This window comes from Sardina pilchardus, chromosome 1 (assembly GCF_963854185.1).
Source record: "Sardina pilchardus chromosome 1, fSarPil1.1, whole genome shotgun sequence".
Classification (NCBI taxonomy): domain Eukaryota; kingdom Metazoa; phylum Chordata; class Actinopteri; order Clupeiformes; family Clupeidae; genus Sardina; species Sardina pilchardus.
In genome coordinates this window covers 8974021-8992322 of record NC_084994.1, presented here as the reverse complement: position 1 = coordinate 8992322, position 18302 = coordinate 8974021, and the positions used below count along the sequence as shown (strand labels likewise).

General features: G+C 42.2%; 1 protein-coding gene; it reads right to left on the bottom strand.

The window, feature by feature from the left end:
* The window catches only part of LOC134080071 (NACHT, LRR and PYD domains-containing protein 3-like), a 110994-nt gene that overhangs the window by 65677 nt on the left and 27015 nt on the right, over window positions 1–18302 (bottom strand).

Below are 18302 nucleotides of genomic sequence, written 5' to 3'. Positions count from 1 at the left end.
ACAATCTAGTGGAGTCATGGATGCTGTATAGTCTGGACCAATTGTGTTCATAAACCTGTCGGTTCCAGGCAAGTAAGTGTATTGTTATGTGAAGGTTAAATTAACTTCATTTCCCAGATTGCAATAGGTGCAATCACACAAATTGCATCACCACATTGCATTGGACACATTCCCCTCCACCAATTTACCCAACACATCCAACATAACATAACCCTATGGCCCAGTCAACATACAACACATCCTACATAAAATACCCCTACGACACATCCTACATAAAATACCCCTATGACACATCCTACATAAAATACCCCTATGGCCCAGTCAACATACAACACATCCTACATTAAATACCCCTATGGCCCAGTCAACATACGACATATCCTACATTAAATACCCCTATGGCCCAGTCAACATACGACACATCCTACATAAAATACCCCTATGGCCCAGTCAACATACAGTACATCTGGCCCACTATATGAGTGGATGCACACAAAATGCAGGGAGAATGAATGAATGTTGATGTAATTCTATGGAGAACTAGATCCAAGGGTTGTGGAACTCAGAGTAAGGAGACGACTAAATTATATTTATATCAGGGCGTACATGCCCTGATGAAGACCAATTGTGGTCAAAACATGTTGGCGTTTTCCATGTAGCCAGATTTAAATAAAGGCTTTTTAACTATACAGTACCTTCCACCATCACCATTCCTGAAGTGCCTGGACTTTCTCCTTATCATGAACTGATCCCATTGTCCAAGAGCACCCGATACGTGGATATAATCTACACTTCTCAACCAAGAGCTACCAGCCCCTTTTCGCTGAAGATATATTTATATTAATTTAGCAGACACTTTTCATCCAAAGTGACTTGATAACACTTTATAATAACTACACACAATTAATCATTTAGGCATTTGTTACCTATTAGTTAATGGTTTGTTCATCATTAGTAATTTATTGTTCATGCATAATTTATCATTAGTAAATAATTTGTTCACAAAGTTATGAATGGTTTGTTCATAGTAAATAAGAAATGTTTGTAAATATATGATTTGTACCTCATAAATAATGAAAAAAACATTTATAAATGAAATCATTTCCCTATTATGAACCAGTTGCAAACTATTAGTAAATGCTTTGATCATCATTTGTCAAATATTACTCCTATGTTAATTCCCATACTATAATTCATGATTAAAGGAATAGTTCGGAATTTTGGACATAGGACCTTATTTCCAACTTAGTCGGGGTGATATAGATCGGTGAAGACCATTTTCAGTGAATTTCTGCCCTTCCTTGAGTTGCAGCGTTCATCTCGTGCTAGGTGCCGAGATAACGCAAGTCAACGGTAACATCCAGCCTGCCACTGAAAACACTCCACAGAACACCCGAAACAAATAAATGATAACGTCAGACTATCAATGCACATGCCTGTGTTGATAGAACAATGTTAGAAATAAAACTAACCTTGCATCGCATTGCAATAGCCTACTTTGTTCCCTGTATGGCAGTGGCGGATTGATATTAAGAAACTAGTCCCTCAAAATGTAATAAATCATTGAGTTGCAAGGTTAGTTTTATTTCTAAAATTATTCTATCAACACGGACACGTATATCGATAGTCGGACGTTTTAATTGACTTGTCTCGGGTGTGCGGTGGAGTGAGTAAGACTGTTGTTGATGTCAGACTGATGTTACCGTAGAAATGCATTAGCTAAGAACCAGCGTTAGCAAAGGGGGACGCTGCAACTGAAGAAAGGGTTTAAACGCGATAAAAACGGTCTCCACCGACCTATATCACCTCGGTAAAATTGGAAATGAGGTCCTATGTCCAAAATTCCGAACTATTCCTTTAACTTAGCAGTTACAAGTGGTTAGTTAATGATATTTTGTGAGTTCATCTAAAGTGAGGACTGTATATGCCTTGCTACACACATTTACAAATAAGTTATAAAGGTTTCATTTGCATTTATTCATTTAGCAGACCAAATGTAATGACGGGACACACTAATACCAGAGAGACTACATGAGTTCCCATGCTGATCTGGAGCCGGTCTCTCTCCTGGCACTGTATGAGCTACCTGATGACTTAATCAACATGCCCTGTAACGTCCCTGCTGGGAACATGTATGGGCTACCTGATGACTTAATCAACATGCCCTGTAGCGTCCCTGCTGGGAACATGTATGGGCTACCTGATGACTTAATCAACATGCCCTGTAGCGTCCCTGCTGGGAACATGTATGGGCTACCTGATGACTTGATCAACATGCCCTGTAGCGTCCCTGCTGGGAACATGTATGGGCAACCTGATGACTTGATCAACATGCCCTGTAACGTCCCTGCTGGGAACATGTATGGGCTACCTGATGACTTAATCAACATGCCCTGTAGCGTCCCTGCTGGGAACATACTCCAGCATGGGGTGACATGACACTGGATAAGCAGGACAGCTATATTTAATAGAAAATAATTAATGTTCAAAGCTCTCTGTACACCTAACACACTATATGTAACGTCCCTGTTGGGAACATACTCTAGCATGGGGTGACATGACACTGGATAAGCAGGACAGCTATATTTAATAGAAATGAATTAATGTTCAAAGCTCTCTGTACACCTAACACACCTATATGTAACGTCCCTGTTGGGAACATACTCCAGCATGGGGTCACATGACACTGGATAAGCAGGACAGCTATATTTAAAGAGACCCTATGCAACTTTCTGCAGGAGACGATCGCTCTTTGTTTACATCTGGAAGTCTGAGACGAAGAACCACGCTTGCAATTTATATATTTAAATATAGCCTATACATGTATAAATATACACGCTAAAGCTGTCGGGGAAGCTCTGCAGAGAAAATGCAAGCATAAAACGAGCGAAAACGAACAAGGAAACCGAAACCAGAGATGAAATCGCCAATCCTGCATAGTTCCTCTTTAATAGAAATGAATTAATGTTCAAAGCTCTCTGTACACCTAACACACTGCCTATATGTAACGTCCCTGTTGGGAACATACTCCAGCATGGGGTGACATGACACTGGATAAGCAGGACAGCTATATTTAATAGAGCTGTAAAAAGGCACTTAATGGAACTTACTAGAAATCATTAAGCTTGAAGTGTAACATGCTCTCCAAGTCTATTACTGAATAAGTGGCACATGCTGGAAATAAATTAATGTTCCAAACTCTCTATACACCTAAAACATTGGACATTAAGTTGATCTTATTTAGTCCAGTTGCCAGAATCATACTTACAGTAGACCAAGAGAACAATTCCTTGACATACTCTAACCATATATTTTGAAAGACCCCTGTGAGATTTGAGAACCACATACATATGAGTAGGAATGTGACACCACACCCTGTTGTTGAAGGCTTTGAGATGGAGTGTTTCAGTGCAGCTTAGTAACAGATTTACAGACTTGGTCATGCTGTTGACTACACGCACCTTGATCTCCTCCCTGACTCTTATCATCAACACAGAACTCAATGGCGGGACACACTGATACCAGAGAGACTGCATGAGAGTCTGCCTCTCTCCTCTGGTGCTATTGGATTAAGTTGCTGTTGACTACAAACACATAATCTCCTCTGACTCTCCTCACAGAGCTCAATGGCAAGAGACACTGAAACCAGAGAGAGTTTCTTGCTTGGTTAAGAGATTGAAATCTGTTAGATTGCATAGGGCTTGCTAAGAGTCTTGCTTGGTTAAGAGATTGAAATCTGTTAGATTGCATAGGGCTTGCTAAGAGTCTTGCTTGGTTAAGAGAGTGAAATCTGTTAGATTGCATAGGGCTTGCTAAGAGTCTTGCTTGGTTAAGAGAGTGAAATCTGTTAGATTGCATAGGGCTTGCTAAGAGTCTTGCTTGGTTAAGAGAGTGAAATCTGTTAGATTGCATAGGGCTTGCTAAGAGTCTTGCTTGGTTAAGAGAGTGAAATCTGTTAGATTGCATAGGGCTTGCTAAGAGTCTTGGGCCCGGGCTACAGCGGTTCCGCAACTGAATCCCTTTTTGTAAGAATAACGTTAGAAAACTGGTGTAATTTGATTAAAGGAATGCACCACATCTGGTGTAGCCAGTTCAGCTCCATTGACTACAGTGGAAGCTAATTGTAGCAGCAGCCATTACGCAACAGAACACTTCAGGTACAGTGGAAGCTAGTTGTAGCAGCAGCCATTACGCAACAGAACACTTCAGGTATGTGGCCGGTGTAGCCTCCCTGTTAGGAACATGGTCCAGTAGTATAGTTTAGGACTAATAAACACACTATTAATGATGATTAAGGAAGAACACGGAGACCGTTGTAACACAGGCGTCACTGTATTGTCGAACCCAGGAATCAGCATTGTACAAAAGCATGAACTACCAACAGGGGGGCGTGAAGGTAACACCAGAGGGTCAAACTTAAGAAATATACCACAGGTCCAGTATGGGGTCACATGACATTGAATACGCAGGAAATCATTACAAGGACACATTCAACCGTTGAGTCAAGCAGCCACAAAACATTGTTTTGTCCCTGGTTACCATTCACAGTTGTCTAATACAGATCTAAGATTGTGTGTGTACATACCTCTATACAATCTTCTCTATATGCTTTTGGTTACACCAATCGTATAATGCATAAAGTGAGATCAATTATCTATTATTTATTTTCATTTTCACCCTCAAAACCAATATGCAATTCTTTTTGACAACAAGATAATTAAAGGCACTCACCTTGAGATCTTTTGAACGGCCTAAGATATATTCCACTTGTACTGGCTGATACCTGTTGCAGAGTGAACTTTGTCTTCCTGTGAGAAGCTGTTATAACTCCAGATAACTCCACACAGCACTAAAGCCCATCCTTCAGTGTTGAGATTCTCTCCTTAAAGACACAGTATGTGTCGTACGTGTAGAATAGGTGAGAGGGGGAATTTTACACTATTAACCATAAAAGGTTGCTTATTTAAACATTTCTCAGTACAATCTAATGGAGTCACGGATGCTGTGTTGTGTAGTCTGGTCTAATTGTCCATATACCTGTCGGTTCCAGGCAAGGTCAGTTAGGGTAAGTGTGTTGTTATGTGCAGGTTAAGTGAACCGCATTATCCAGAATGCACTAGGCATGAAAGTGTACACGTGAGGAGATGAAGGCCTATTGAGACATGACTCCACTGAAATTTACAGCAAAACCCACCGATAGCAGTGTCAGTGTATTATTATAAAAAAAAAAAAAGTATTTTTTTAGGCTTTATCTGCCTTTTAATGATAGATACAGTGGAGAATGACAGGAAGTGAATGGGAGAGAGAGCAGGGGTGGGATCTGGAAGGGACCACGGGGCGGGAATCGAACCCGGGTCACCGGCGTACGGTGCAGGTGCCCCAGCCAGTTGCGCCACAGCTGGGGCAGTGTATTATTTTTATGCACTAAGCAACACAATATTACGTTTATCTCTAAAGCACAATTCATACACATCGGTGGTTCTGTCTAGTCTGGGCCCACATGGGTTTCCAGTCTCCTTATTGTACAGGTGTCAGCTGCAGCACTAACACAGCCCCTCTCTGAGTGACAAGTGACGAGTAGTTTCATCAGAGTGATGATGAACCTCCACGGGAGTGACTGCTGGGAGATGAGCTCTATGAGCTAAGTAGCACGCTAGCAGGTAGCAACCGGAGTTCATGAATTAGCAGCCATGTTGTAGATCTCTGAGGGGAGCATCAGTGTGTGACTCTCCATACTGAGATGAGACCAGCAGAGAGAGAGAGAGCTGACTGAGTGGAGACCAGCAGAGAGAGAGAGAGAGAGCTAACTGAGTAGAGACCAGCAGAGAGAGAGAGAGAGAGAGAGAGAGAGAGAGAGAGAGAGAGAGAGAGCTGACTGAGATGAGACCAGCAGAGATAGAGAGCTGAGGGACCTGCCTGAGTGGAGACCAGCAGAGAGAGAGAGAGAGCTGAGGGACCTGACTGAGTTTCTTCATTACATTAAGTCAGGCAAATCGTCAGTCTGAATCAGGTTTAATGGCAAGTATGTTTTCACTATAATACAACGAATGTGCTTTGGTCTCAAAGTGCATGACATGCAATAATGATTAAAATACATAAAATACAACAACACAATAAATATACAACATGTTAGGAGGAGACAGACAACCATAAGTGACACCAAAGTGTAAGAGAGCTGTAATCCCACATGTGTCAGTTGTGCAGCGTGACTGTACAGAGTCAGTGGGGGTCAAGGTAAGAGATTAAGAGCTGTAATCCCACATGTGTCAGTAGTGCAGCGTTACTGTATGGAGTCAGTGGGGGTCAAATTAAGAGATTAAGAGCTGTAATCCCACATGTGTCAGTAGTGCAGCGTGACTGTATGGAGTCAGTGGGGGTCAGGGTAAGAGATTAAGAGCTGTAATCCCACATGTGTCAGTAGTGCAGCGTGACTGTGTGGAGTCAGTGGGGGTCAAGGTAAGAGATTACGAGCTGTAATCCCACACGTGTCAGTAGTGCAGCGTGACTGTGTGGAGTCAGTGGGGGTCAAGGTAAGAGATTAGGAGCTGTAATCCCACACGTGTCAGTAGTGCAGTGGGGGTCAAGGTAAGAGATTAAGAGCTGTAATCCCACATGTGTCAGTAGTGCAGCGTGACTGTGTGGAGTCAGTGGGGGTCAAGGTAAGAGATTAAGAGCTGTAATCCCACATGTGTCAGTAGTGCAGCGTTACTGTATGGAGTCAGTGGGGGTCAAGTTAAGAGATTAAGAGCTGTAATCCCACATGTGTCAGTAGTGCAGCGTGACTGTATGGAGTCAGTGGGGGTCAAGGTAAGAGATTAAGAGCTGTAATCCCACATGTGTCAGTAGTGCAGCGTGACTGTGTGAAGTCAGTGGGGGTCAAGGTAAGAGATTACGAGTTGTAATCCCACACGTGTCAGTAGTGCAGCGTGACTGTATGGAGTCAGTGGGGGTCAAGGTAAGAGATTAAGAGCTGTAATCCCACATGTGTCAGTAGTGCAGCGTGACTGTGTGGAGTCAGTGGGGGTCAAGGTAAGAGATTAGGAGCTGTAATCCCACATGTGTCAGTAGTGCAGTGGGGGTCAAGGTAAGAGATTAAGAGCTGTAATCCCACATGTGTCAGTAGTGCAGCGTGACTGTGTGGAGTCAGTGGGGGTCAAGGTAAGAGATTAAGAGCTCCTGTTAGTAACAGTGGGGGATCTGGGCTTTGCTGCTGAGGCCAACTGCAGTGGGGAAGAAACTCAGTTTGTGCCGTGAGCTTTTGGTCCTGATGGAGCGCAGCCTCCTGCCGGATGGGAGTGGCTCCAAGAGATTGTGTCCAGGGTGGGAGGGGTCAGCCACAATCCTAGCTGCCCGCCCCAGACCCCTGGAGGCATGCAGGTGGTGGAGGGATGGCAGACAGCAGCCAATCACCCTCTCAGCACAGCAGAGCCAATCATACGCTGCAGTCTGCGCTTGTCCTTGGCAGAGGCCACAGCGTACTAGGTGCTGATGATGGAGCTGATGGAGGAGGTGATGGAGGGATGGACTCAATGATGGAGGAGGTGATGGAGGAGGTGATGAAGGGATGGAGGTGATGGAGGAGGTGATGAAGGGATGGACTCAATGATGGAGGAGGAGATGGAGGGATGGACTCAATGATGGAGGAGGAGATGGAGGAATGGACTCAATGATGGAGGAGGAGATGGAGGGATGGACTCAATGATGGAGGAGGTGATGGAGGAGGAGATGGAGGGATGAACTCAATAATGGAGGAAGAGATGGAGGGATGGACTCAATGATGGAGGAGGTGATGGAGGAGGGGATGGAGGGATGGACTCAATGATGGAGGAGGTGAAGAGCACCAGCACTGGCTTTGGCAGCTTGTGTTGCTGCAGCTGCTGCAGGAGCTACATCCTCTGCTGGGCCTTTTGGGTGAAGACGCTGCTGTGCAGCTCCCACTCCAGCTCCTGGGAGATGAAGATGAGGGTGAGGAGGAGGAGGATGATGAGGATGATGATGAAGATGGGGATGATGATGATGATGATGATGATGATGATGAAGATGGGGATGATGATGATGATGCCACACAGTCTACAGGGGAGAGTTTTGAATCCTTCAAGAGAGGCCTCAAGACTTATCTGTTGATCTTACACTTCATTCTTAGAGTTATGATTTGTATATTTATGATATTTGTTTATTTTTTCATTGTTGATATTTGTATTGGTATTATTGTTATTATTACTATATTTTGCTTAATACAGTGAAGCGTCCATTTGCGTTTGCTGTCTTGTGTTGCTGTGTGGCTGAGAGTGTGGGCAGCACATCAGTGTGCAGCAAGTCTTGGGGTTTTGCCAAATGCTCCAGATGCTTTGTTCAAGGCCTGGTGCTTCCCCCCCCAGCAGCGTTGGTCTCCAATGTGAGCAATGCTGATGTCTGTGCCTCTTGTCATGACTCTCCCTCTCCCACAGGCTCCCTCTTTGCTATGACTCCCTGAAGAACACTGCGGTGGCATTGAGGAGATCAAACAGTGAGCCACTCTCCATCACTATCTGAGTGCTCTCAGCCAACACAAGGTTGAGGACGGGCGCTTAGCATAGCATAGCATAGCATAGCATAGCAGCACACGTGCACATGGTTGGGGAACTGGCATGTGAGCAGCGCAGAGAAGCCTCTGTACTGGCCCTGCATGTGTGAAGCCCCATCTGTGGAGTTTCCAATGCACGGGCTCATGTCCAGTTGCAGATGCTCAAGGAGCTCTGGAAGCAGCTTCACAAAGGACTGTCCAGTGGATGCACTGCCCCGGGCCACTGCCACACACACGCCTCTCATGGACCACATCAGTGACCTCTCTTCACATCACTGACCACTGATCTGGCCCTGCTACGCCCTGACTTGTGTCCAGCTGCACGCACAACACTCCTGCTCTCTGGATCTCAACAGAGATGTATTATTCATGTTGTTGCATTTACCCACCACTAGATGGCAGTATAACATTCCTGCTCTTAGTGCCCTATATGTGGAGAGTACCGCCAACTGTGTTTGGAATGTTCAGAGCAGTTCTGCCAAGGATTGGTTCAGAGGTGGTCACGTGTTTTATGGACGCCATTTTTACTACCAAAAGTACTTTTGACTAGAATGCTTTCTAATGCTTTCAGATGGCAGTGTTTGAGTATCGTTGGCATTAAGTCTTAATATCTTCACCATACAGCGACCCATTTTCTCACTGGAAACTTTTCTGATAACGTTAACATTATAACGTTTACGTCATAAGCATTTTTAGTGATAAGACTTGTTAAGACATTTGCAGCACGGATTTTGTTTCTAACTACCCGGAGAGATGCCACTTCTGGAGGAGCAGCGAATACATCATACATCGTTCGTCTTAACCTTGTCTAAAAGGAAAACGGTTGGAACAACTCTGGTAAATAAGGTTTTTCATCTCATACTGTTATCATTTATGGTCTTAATTTCCTTGCATTTTTGCGTTTTTGAAGCACTAAAGTGGCTATTAAGGCAAGCAGCCAGTACGTAGTGTTGTGTCGTGTGTGCTACAGCTGCTTAGCAGGTAACATAGCGATCTGTAATCATTGATAAACTTGTTAGTTTTGCATTTTCTTTCTTGTCGAGCAAAATAAGACAACTTCTTGTTTGCCTATTTTAAGAATGTATTGTCCAAATAAATCTGTTGAAGTAGGCTATACAGCATAGTTTGAAGATATATCGTTTGCTAGCTATCTGTCAAACTTGATAGGTGGTGTGCTAATCACAACATTATTAAGTGGTGTCAATACAGACTTCAGCTCAACACTGGTTTTGTAGGCTATACTTCAATCTGTCAATCTGTCAGCCCTCTAGTGAGTGTGCCATGCTTTATTGATTCATGGTTTAAGGTGATGAATTATGTCTGTATTATAAAACAAAGCAATATAGTAAATATTATGCTTCCTCTTTGTCTTTTTTGTTATTTTAGATGTAGGTAGAGAAGAGTCAGTGGCTGGTGAAGTAAGAGGGATACAGCTGTCTGCTGATTCAAGGTCCCTGCCCCGTCGCCTCAACATCCTCAAGATCCTGTAGGCTACTGCTGCTGCTCCTTGCTTCAGCACCTTTCCCCTGATGCCTGACACCCCTCATCACCAAATCAGCCCAGTCAACATGGACCCAACATGGACCCAAGTCTCCACCACAGTGTGCACAATACACTATACACAGACAGGGTATGTGATCGGTGTCAATATTGCATGCAGACAAATTGAAATTCCTTCCAAAGAACAAGTGCTTTCCTCAGCTGGATCAATTTAAGTCAAGATAAACAACAGCTTCCTTTCTTCTTCGTGTTCTACCATTAACATTGTTATGTTTATATTTTTGGTTAATTAAGGCACTTAGTTGCAGTTTCTCAGGTACACTTTGCTATGATGTCATTAGTAAAATTATTAGGAGGATGTAGCGTGTGTGGTGTTACAGTTTTTCTCGATTGTTAACACACAATTTCTGGTACTTGACACACAATTCCTGTAATATGTAACTCATGCACCAACCTCCTGAACCAATTCTGCTGAACTATAGGCACAATTTCTGCTTTACACTCAAATTGCAGTTCTATAACACACTTTTTTCACAGCACTACACACAATTCTCTGCATTTGACACAATTTTCATGAATAAAATATCTTGTTTTCACAAGGAACACACTGCCATTCAAATTCTAAAGCTAACTGCCCTACTATGCACACTGATTCATCACAACAACAAACACTTGTCCCACAGTTTTACAATTAGCAATCAGAGCTTTAGCATAAAAGGCCAACAGGTGAGCTTCCCTGTTTTGGAACAATGGATGTTGGAAACAGAGGCAGAGGCCGAGCCAGAGGGGAGAGAATGAGAGGAGGAGGACGGGGAGGACGAGGACGAGGACGAGGACGAGGAAGGCAAAGGACAGTAGTCTCAGATGAAATCCGAGCCACTTTGGTTGACCATGTGGTCAACCATGGGCTCACTATGAGAGAGGCTGGGCAAAGAGTGCAGCCAAATTTGAGCAGGTTCACTGTAGCCGGCATCATCCGGACTTTCCGACATGAGAACAGGTAAGAACTCTACTTTCATTACAAAATTGCAGTACTGTATATCAATACAGTACTCAAAGAGTACAGTTATGTATGCAGTATTGCCTGTGGACTGTTCTGTAGGACTGTAAAAATAAAGTATATTTCAATGACAGTATTTGGGAGATGTATTCCTACTTTGTATTCCTACACAGTATTTACAGTATTTTACTATTTGTTTGGCAGAACTGAAAGATTACCACCCCATGGTGGCCGGGAACGCCTTCTGTCTCCTGAGCAAGAAACTGGGATTGTAAACATGGTCCTTGAAAACAATTCCATTACACTACGGCAAATCCAAAGAAAAATCATAGAAAATAATGACATATTCCATAATATTGATAGGGTAAGCCTATCAACTCTGGACCGTGTCTTGCGCAGTAATGATTTTAGGATGAAGCAGGTGTACAGGGTGCCCTTTGAGCGTAATTCAGAGAGAGTCAAAGAATTGAGATACAACTATGTGCAAGTGAGTCCTATACAATTCCACAATTGATGCATACTCTCAACATAGTATTGTACAGTAATCATACTGTAATGATTGTGCTTCACAATAGTGACCACTACATGTCTATTTCTGACATTGTCATGTGTGTTTCAGAGAGTCCTTGAGCTAGAGGTGGCTGCTGTTGAGCACCACTTCGTCTTCATTGATGAAGTTGGGTTCAACCTGACCAAGAGACGAAGGAGGGGAAGAAACATCATCGGCCAGCGTGCCATTATAGAAGTCCCTGGCCAGCGTGGAGGGAACATCACCATGTGCGCAGCAATAACCCATCATGGTGTTATCCATCACCATGCTACCCTTGGCCCCTACAACACAGCCCATCTGCTAACATTCCTGGACACCCTACACAACATACTCATTCCACCAGACCAGATAGACGGCCCAGAGCAGCTCAGGTATGTTGTCATTTGGGACAACGTAAGTTTCCACCGGGCTGCTCTGGTTCGTAATTGGTTCACTGCCCACCCACGCTTCTCAGTCGAATATCTACCTCCTTACTCTCCGTTTCTTAATCCAATCGAGGAATTTTTTTCGACCTGGAGATGGAAAGTTTATGACAGAAATGCTCAAGCCCGCATACCCCTTCTCCAGGCTATGGAAGATGCATGCGATGATGTAGGAGTTGATGCCTTTCATGGCTGGATTCGCCATGCAAGGCGATATTTTCCCCGCTGCTTGGCCAGGGAGAACATAGCATGCGATGTGGATGAGGTGCTGTGGCCAGACCAAAATAGAAGACGGGATGCAGTATAGTTTTTTTTTACTAATTTATTTTTACTGTAACTGTATACAGTATTCTTCTGTTTTGTATTTTTGCAACTTTTTTTTACAGTAATGAAGTTGTATACAGTACATTCTTCTGTTGTTTTTTACTGTATTTGGATCACTGTATGTGCCATTTTTGTTGGGATGTATACTGTGTACATTGTTTTTTGGGGAAAATAAAATATTTTGTTGCTGTGTATTTGTGTGTCCTAAAAACAATATTGTCAAATATCGTACAGTACAACACACATATACTGTCTGTATAAGTAACACTGAACCAAAAAAGGCCTTTGAAGAAGTGTTTTCCATTGATCATAGTGTTTTACGCTGAGCACATCAGTGTTCAACTGGTCCTTATAAATGTCTTGATATATGATGGTTAGTGTGTGTCTCTTGACAACAAAAGAGCATTTTGAGGAGAAATTACATTGTTTTGAAGGTAAAGTGTCATTTTGCAGGAGAATTGTGGAGTTTTGCCCATTGTGTGTGTTGTTTTGGATTTGTGTGTAGAGTTCTGAGAATATGAGGCATGTTTTCAGAAAATGTGTGTTAACAATCGAGAAAAACTGTAAATGGTACTGCCTTGTATTATCCAAGTCTGAGGCTGAGAGAGGAGATTCACGGTCTGCTCCCTTTGTGTCCCATGTTTTGTGGGTGTGTGTGAGAGAGTGTGCGACAGATAAATGAGTGTGGTGTAGAAGCATACACATTTAATGACAACCTGTGCACATTTCAGATTTTTTAGAAGAGCAGTCCTTACTACAGTGGTAGAAATAGTGGTATTTTTTATGTACATCTACCCATTTAATGACAAGAGTTTCATTATTTTACATGCAGGACGAGAACAAAGGTACAATTGGTCTGAGGGGAGGACACCGCAGACAGCTGATCAACTCCATGTCATCTAATCAGGCCATGTAAAGGACCATGAAGGGATGGACTTGGTGGAGGACAACAATGTGACACCTGAAAAGAGCACATGGAGATCTCTCATCCTCATCCCTCATGCTGATATTGCATTTCATATAGGCCTAGATTCTGATGGTCTTGTAAATGTTACACAAGTCAGAAATTGTTGTCTTTGATTATTTAATTTGATTATAATAAATGGAAATATATTTTATTGAAAAATATTTTTCAAAAACCTAGCAAGTTTGTGTGTTTTAGTATCAGAATGAGCTTGTATTGGCCAAGTATATCTACAAGGAATTTGACTGGCATTAGCTGTTGGAACAATTAGACATACAGTAGTATGCAGTCAGAAGATGCATATAGAGCACCACAATATACATAAGGCACCTACCAATAGATTGAGTCCAAAATGTATTGCAAGAGATGTGCAAGAAGCATGTGATTTAGTCTGTAAAAGTTGAACTTATGGCCAAGGTGGTGGTGTCCAATTACAAAAACAGTTCAGGAGAGTGATGGAAGTGGGAAAAATGTGATTATTGTCTGGCAGGTTTTAAGGGGTAAGTTAGGGGTAAGTTATTATTTAACGGAAAAGTTTGAGGTCAAACTAATGGTGACCTCCATGTAGTTTTGTAATAATAACTTTATATAATAATAGCCTAACTTTATGATAATAATATATATTTTTTTAAATAACATTTTTAAAAAAAATGTTCAATTAAAACTATTTTATTTTACTGTCCCAGAGTCTATTGAAACAACATACTTATTGATAAAAAAGAAAATAAATAGCATATTTTAGTCTTGCCTCATGCACGGTCGAAATACATTATGTCCGAATCTGGAGGTCAGACGTCAAATCTAAAGGCCCTTGAGGCCTTTGCACACTGCCCCGACAAACGCCGACAAACGCCAACAAACGCCAACAAACACCAACAGTCGGGTCAGTGTGCGCCGGCCGTCTGTGTTTGTTGGTGTTTGTCGGCGTTTGTTGGATGGAGTCGTTAGAGTTCGACATGTCTAATCGGGTCGGGCGAAGTTGTAGAAAGTCGGACCAATGTAGCCCATTTTCCAACAAACGGCAACATTCTAACAGTTCGTTCCCGTGACAACTAGCAAAAAATCCGCGAGCACATTTCCCTTATCCTGCGCATCACTCATACTTGGCTAGTTATTTGCATTGGAAATATTGAGCAAGTTTGGGAAATATCTGGTTTCAACATAAACTCTGCTGGGCGTTTCTACGGGGAGGAGGAGGCAGTGCCAGAGCACGCTCTTAGATTTCCGATGGTATTATAGCCTAGTAGTTGCTGTAAGGGTTCGCGAGAAAATCAACGTGGATTTGGCCCTACCTACATGAGAAGTAACATTAACATTCTCTGCGACGGGCGACAAATGCAAAATGCACACTTCTTCTGTAGCCTATTGGATTGCTCACGAAGTTCTAATCACACTGAGCACATGCATATCATCTGACAGAGCATGATTTTGGCTTTCCCATGGTAGGCTATTAAGGCTACTTGCAGTAGCAAACGTTAGCGAGAAAATCAACCTGACTTTAGGCTACATTTGAATTTAGCCTACATGAAATGTAATCATATTTACATTCCATCTCCACAACCATTAGAATATCTCTCATAAGCTCCTCGTTCAACACATGTCAAACCTTATTGTAAGACCTAAACGGCAGACCTTACCAAATACGTGGATATGAAGCATATTATAAGCCATTCCCGAGTGATCCAGTTTTTAAATTGCAACACTTCTTCTTGGTATCCAACGTCAGTCTGTAGGCCTATGTAATAGCACCCCACAATACCTATTCTTCCACTTTGTTTTTTTGTAATTTAAACTACATAAATTAGATAGAAAACATAAGCATTACTTCCACATATTCCTATGCATTACTTATGTCTATTTTAGACTAGCCAAATACTATGACTGAAGCCTAATTACTCTCACGTTCTTTTAAAGTGACAGGCACTCAATTAGACCTAGCTGACATTAAAGATAAATGTAGGCTACTAGTCAATATGACAATCTTATAAAATGTGAGTCTAATTAGCTAATTACACAGATCATAAATAGGCCTAATGTAAGCTTCATATGAATTTCAAAATGTTTGAATTACAAACATAGGATATGAAGCCACCTTTTCAATGAGTGTGTTTGGGGAAGTAGGCCTATGCCTTGTAATGTCTTCGATCTCCACTTGTGTGGTGGGGGTCCCAAATCAAATCAAGAAAGTATCAAAATTCTTAACTTATTATCAATATTAAAACAATTGTGACACACTGATAGTCTTATCATGTATTTTTCATGCTATGGCTCCTGACTGATGCATGAGATAGACAGACAGATAAATAGATAGATTGGCTATAGTCGTGGCCTATATGGGCCCCATGTGTCTGCCAAGGGGCCTGCACTAAAAGATTGTGCTGAAAAAATAAAAAATAAGCCAAATGATATCTATCTAAAATAACAAATATTTTAAGTACAGTAGCTTCCAATCATGATATGTTGTCAAAATATTGAAGTTTAGCTATATGTTTCATTCGTCCTAGGTGTTTCATTGTCAGGAGGGACAAATGAAACAAAACACACGTTTGCACACTCCTTGAATAACTCTAACTCATGGATGGGTTTCTTCAGAGCTGTAAATCCAACTGTATTTGACAGAGGACAGATGTAGGTTGCTAGCGACAAAATATAAACTTTTAGTGTTTTACAACGTCTTTGTAAATTACGTTTAAATAAAAAGTGTTTCATCAGCCATCTAAATAACAATTACTGTAGGCTACCCAATTACAGTTCTGTAAACAAAATGAAAAATGCATTAGAATGGAGGATATACTGTAGCATTTTGGAGCCAAACTCTTATAGGCCTATGGCTACAGTCTGTAAGGTCTCCACTGCATCCATGTTATATTAAACCAAAACTCAAATAAGACCCCCCCCCCCACCACCACCACACACACACACACACACACACACACACACACACACACACACACACTACCCCTTAATTCTACATACCCCTACATACATACAGTAGGCCTACACATTATTACCCCCCCCCCCCCCCCCCCACCACCACCACCACACACACACATAGCCTACATCATTCACCCCCTTGTAAAAGGTAGGTGAGAAAGGTCAGTCTTGTCTGCTGTTGTCTGGGCAGTGTGGACTGATAGTTGGTTTTATGAACATTCTAAAGACTACCAACAGACAAATGGCAACAACTGCCAACTTTAGAATGTTGGTGTTTGTTGGTGTTTGTTGGCATTTGTTGGGGCAGTGATTCAAAGAGTTGCTGCAACATGTAGGGATCGCTGGCTTAAGTAAGGTAAGATGTTATTTATTGTGCCCTTAAAGGGATAATCCGGAGTGAAATGCACTTTAGATCAATTTTTCGGACTATTGGGAGTACATACGTTGAGTTGACACCAAAATCATGTCATTCGGATGTATTTTGAGAAAGTTCGCGCTCACCGTTTTTAGCCAAAACTCGTTAGCCTGGAAGTGACCGGGGCGTGTCCTTTCGCCGCTACAAAACGCTATTTTTATACCTCTTCTACTGTTCCAAACAACACTACACTTACGTGGTAGTGAGTAGAGGTTCCCTAAAGCCAAACCGAAGTATCAGCACGTCTTTATGTGGTCGGATAGAGAGTCCAGAATGAATTTAATCGAGTCCGTACCTTTCCGGAAATGTTAGTAAAGTGTTGTGAAAACGTTGCTAGCTGCAACAGCGACATTTCCGGAAAGGTACTGACTCGATTAAATTCATTCTGGACTCTCTATCCGACCACATAAAGACGTGGGGATACTTCGGTTTGGCTTTAGGGACCCTCTACTCACTACCACGTAAGTGTAGTGTTGTTTGGAACAGTAGAAGAGGTATAAAAATAGCGTTTTGTAGCGGCGAAATGACATGCCCGAGTCACCTCCAGGCTAACGAGTTTTGGCTAAAAACGGTGAGCTCGAACTTTCTCAAAATACATCCGAATGACATGATTTTGGTGTCAACTCAACGTATGTACTCCCAATAGTCCGAAAAATTGATCTAAAGTGCATTTCACTCCGGATTATCCCTTTAACAGGCTTATTTCACCAAAATGAAGCTTTCAGCTTTCTCTTACTGCCTTATTTCAAGGTGTTTCCTCAGACTAATATCTAACTGCTGTAAGAAATTGGATAAACAAAGTTCGCCTCGTAGGCGTTTTCAGAGCTAGCTGGCTCCGACTAGGCAACGTTTATTACTATTTATCTGGTCTTTGCTATTTTTTTCAAAATGTATAATGCAGCGTATTTGCAACAGCATTAACATCTTAATGGATAGTGATGCACATTATAACATTTATAGGCTTGTTTATGACGATGTTAAGCTATTTGTTTCAACATGTCATATTCGCCCTATTGACAATCATTGAGACGAACGTCACTTCCGGTAGTAAAGATGGCGCCCATGATTTGAGTTGGCAATACTCTCCACATATAGGGCACTAGTTTCAAGTTCAGGGATGCATGAAAGTTACGGAACCTTACAGGGTTGGCAGGTGAACTCGAGAGGCAAGGCTCAAATTTTTAATTCTATTGCATGTTGTACACAACATATCCTATCAATAAAACCTTAAACGGACACTGTGTAAGCCTGAGGAAATTTCATTGTGAAATTCTCCCATCTAGCGGTTAGGGATTACCTGCTCTCTGGATCTCAGCAGAGATGTGTTATTCATGTTGTTGCATTTCCCCCCCACTAGATGGCAGTATAACATTCCCGCTCTCTGGATCTCGGCCAATATGTATTATTCATGCATCTCCCCCCCACTAGATGGCAGTATAACAGTCCTGCTCTCTGAATCTCAGCAGAGATGTTTTCTTGAATTAAGATCCGGATTTCACCAATGACAGAGTTGATGGTTGTTTTGGACAGTAATGAAACAAATTAACCTCTGCCTCTTGATCCTGACAGTTCTTCGCTTTTTTCCAGTAACATTCTTTCACTAAACAGACAGAGAGAGAAAGGGGTGATT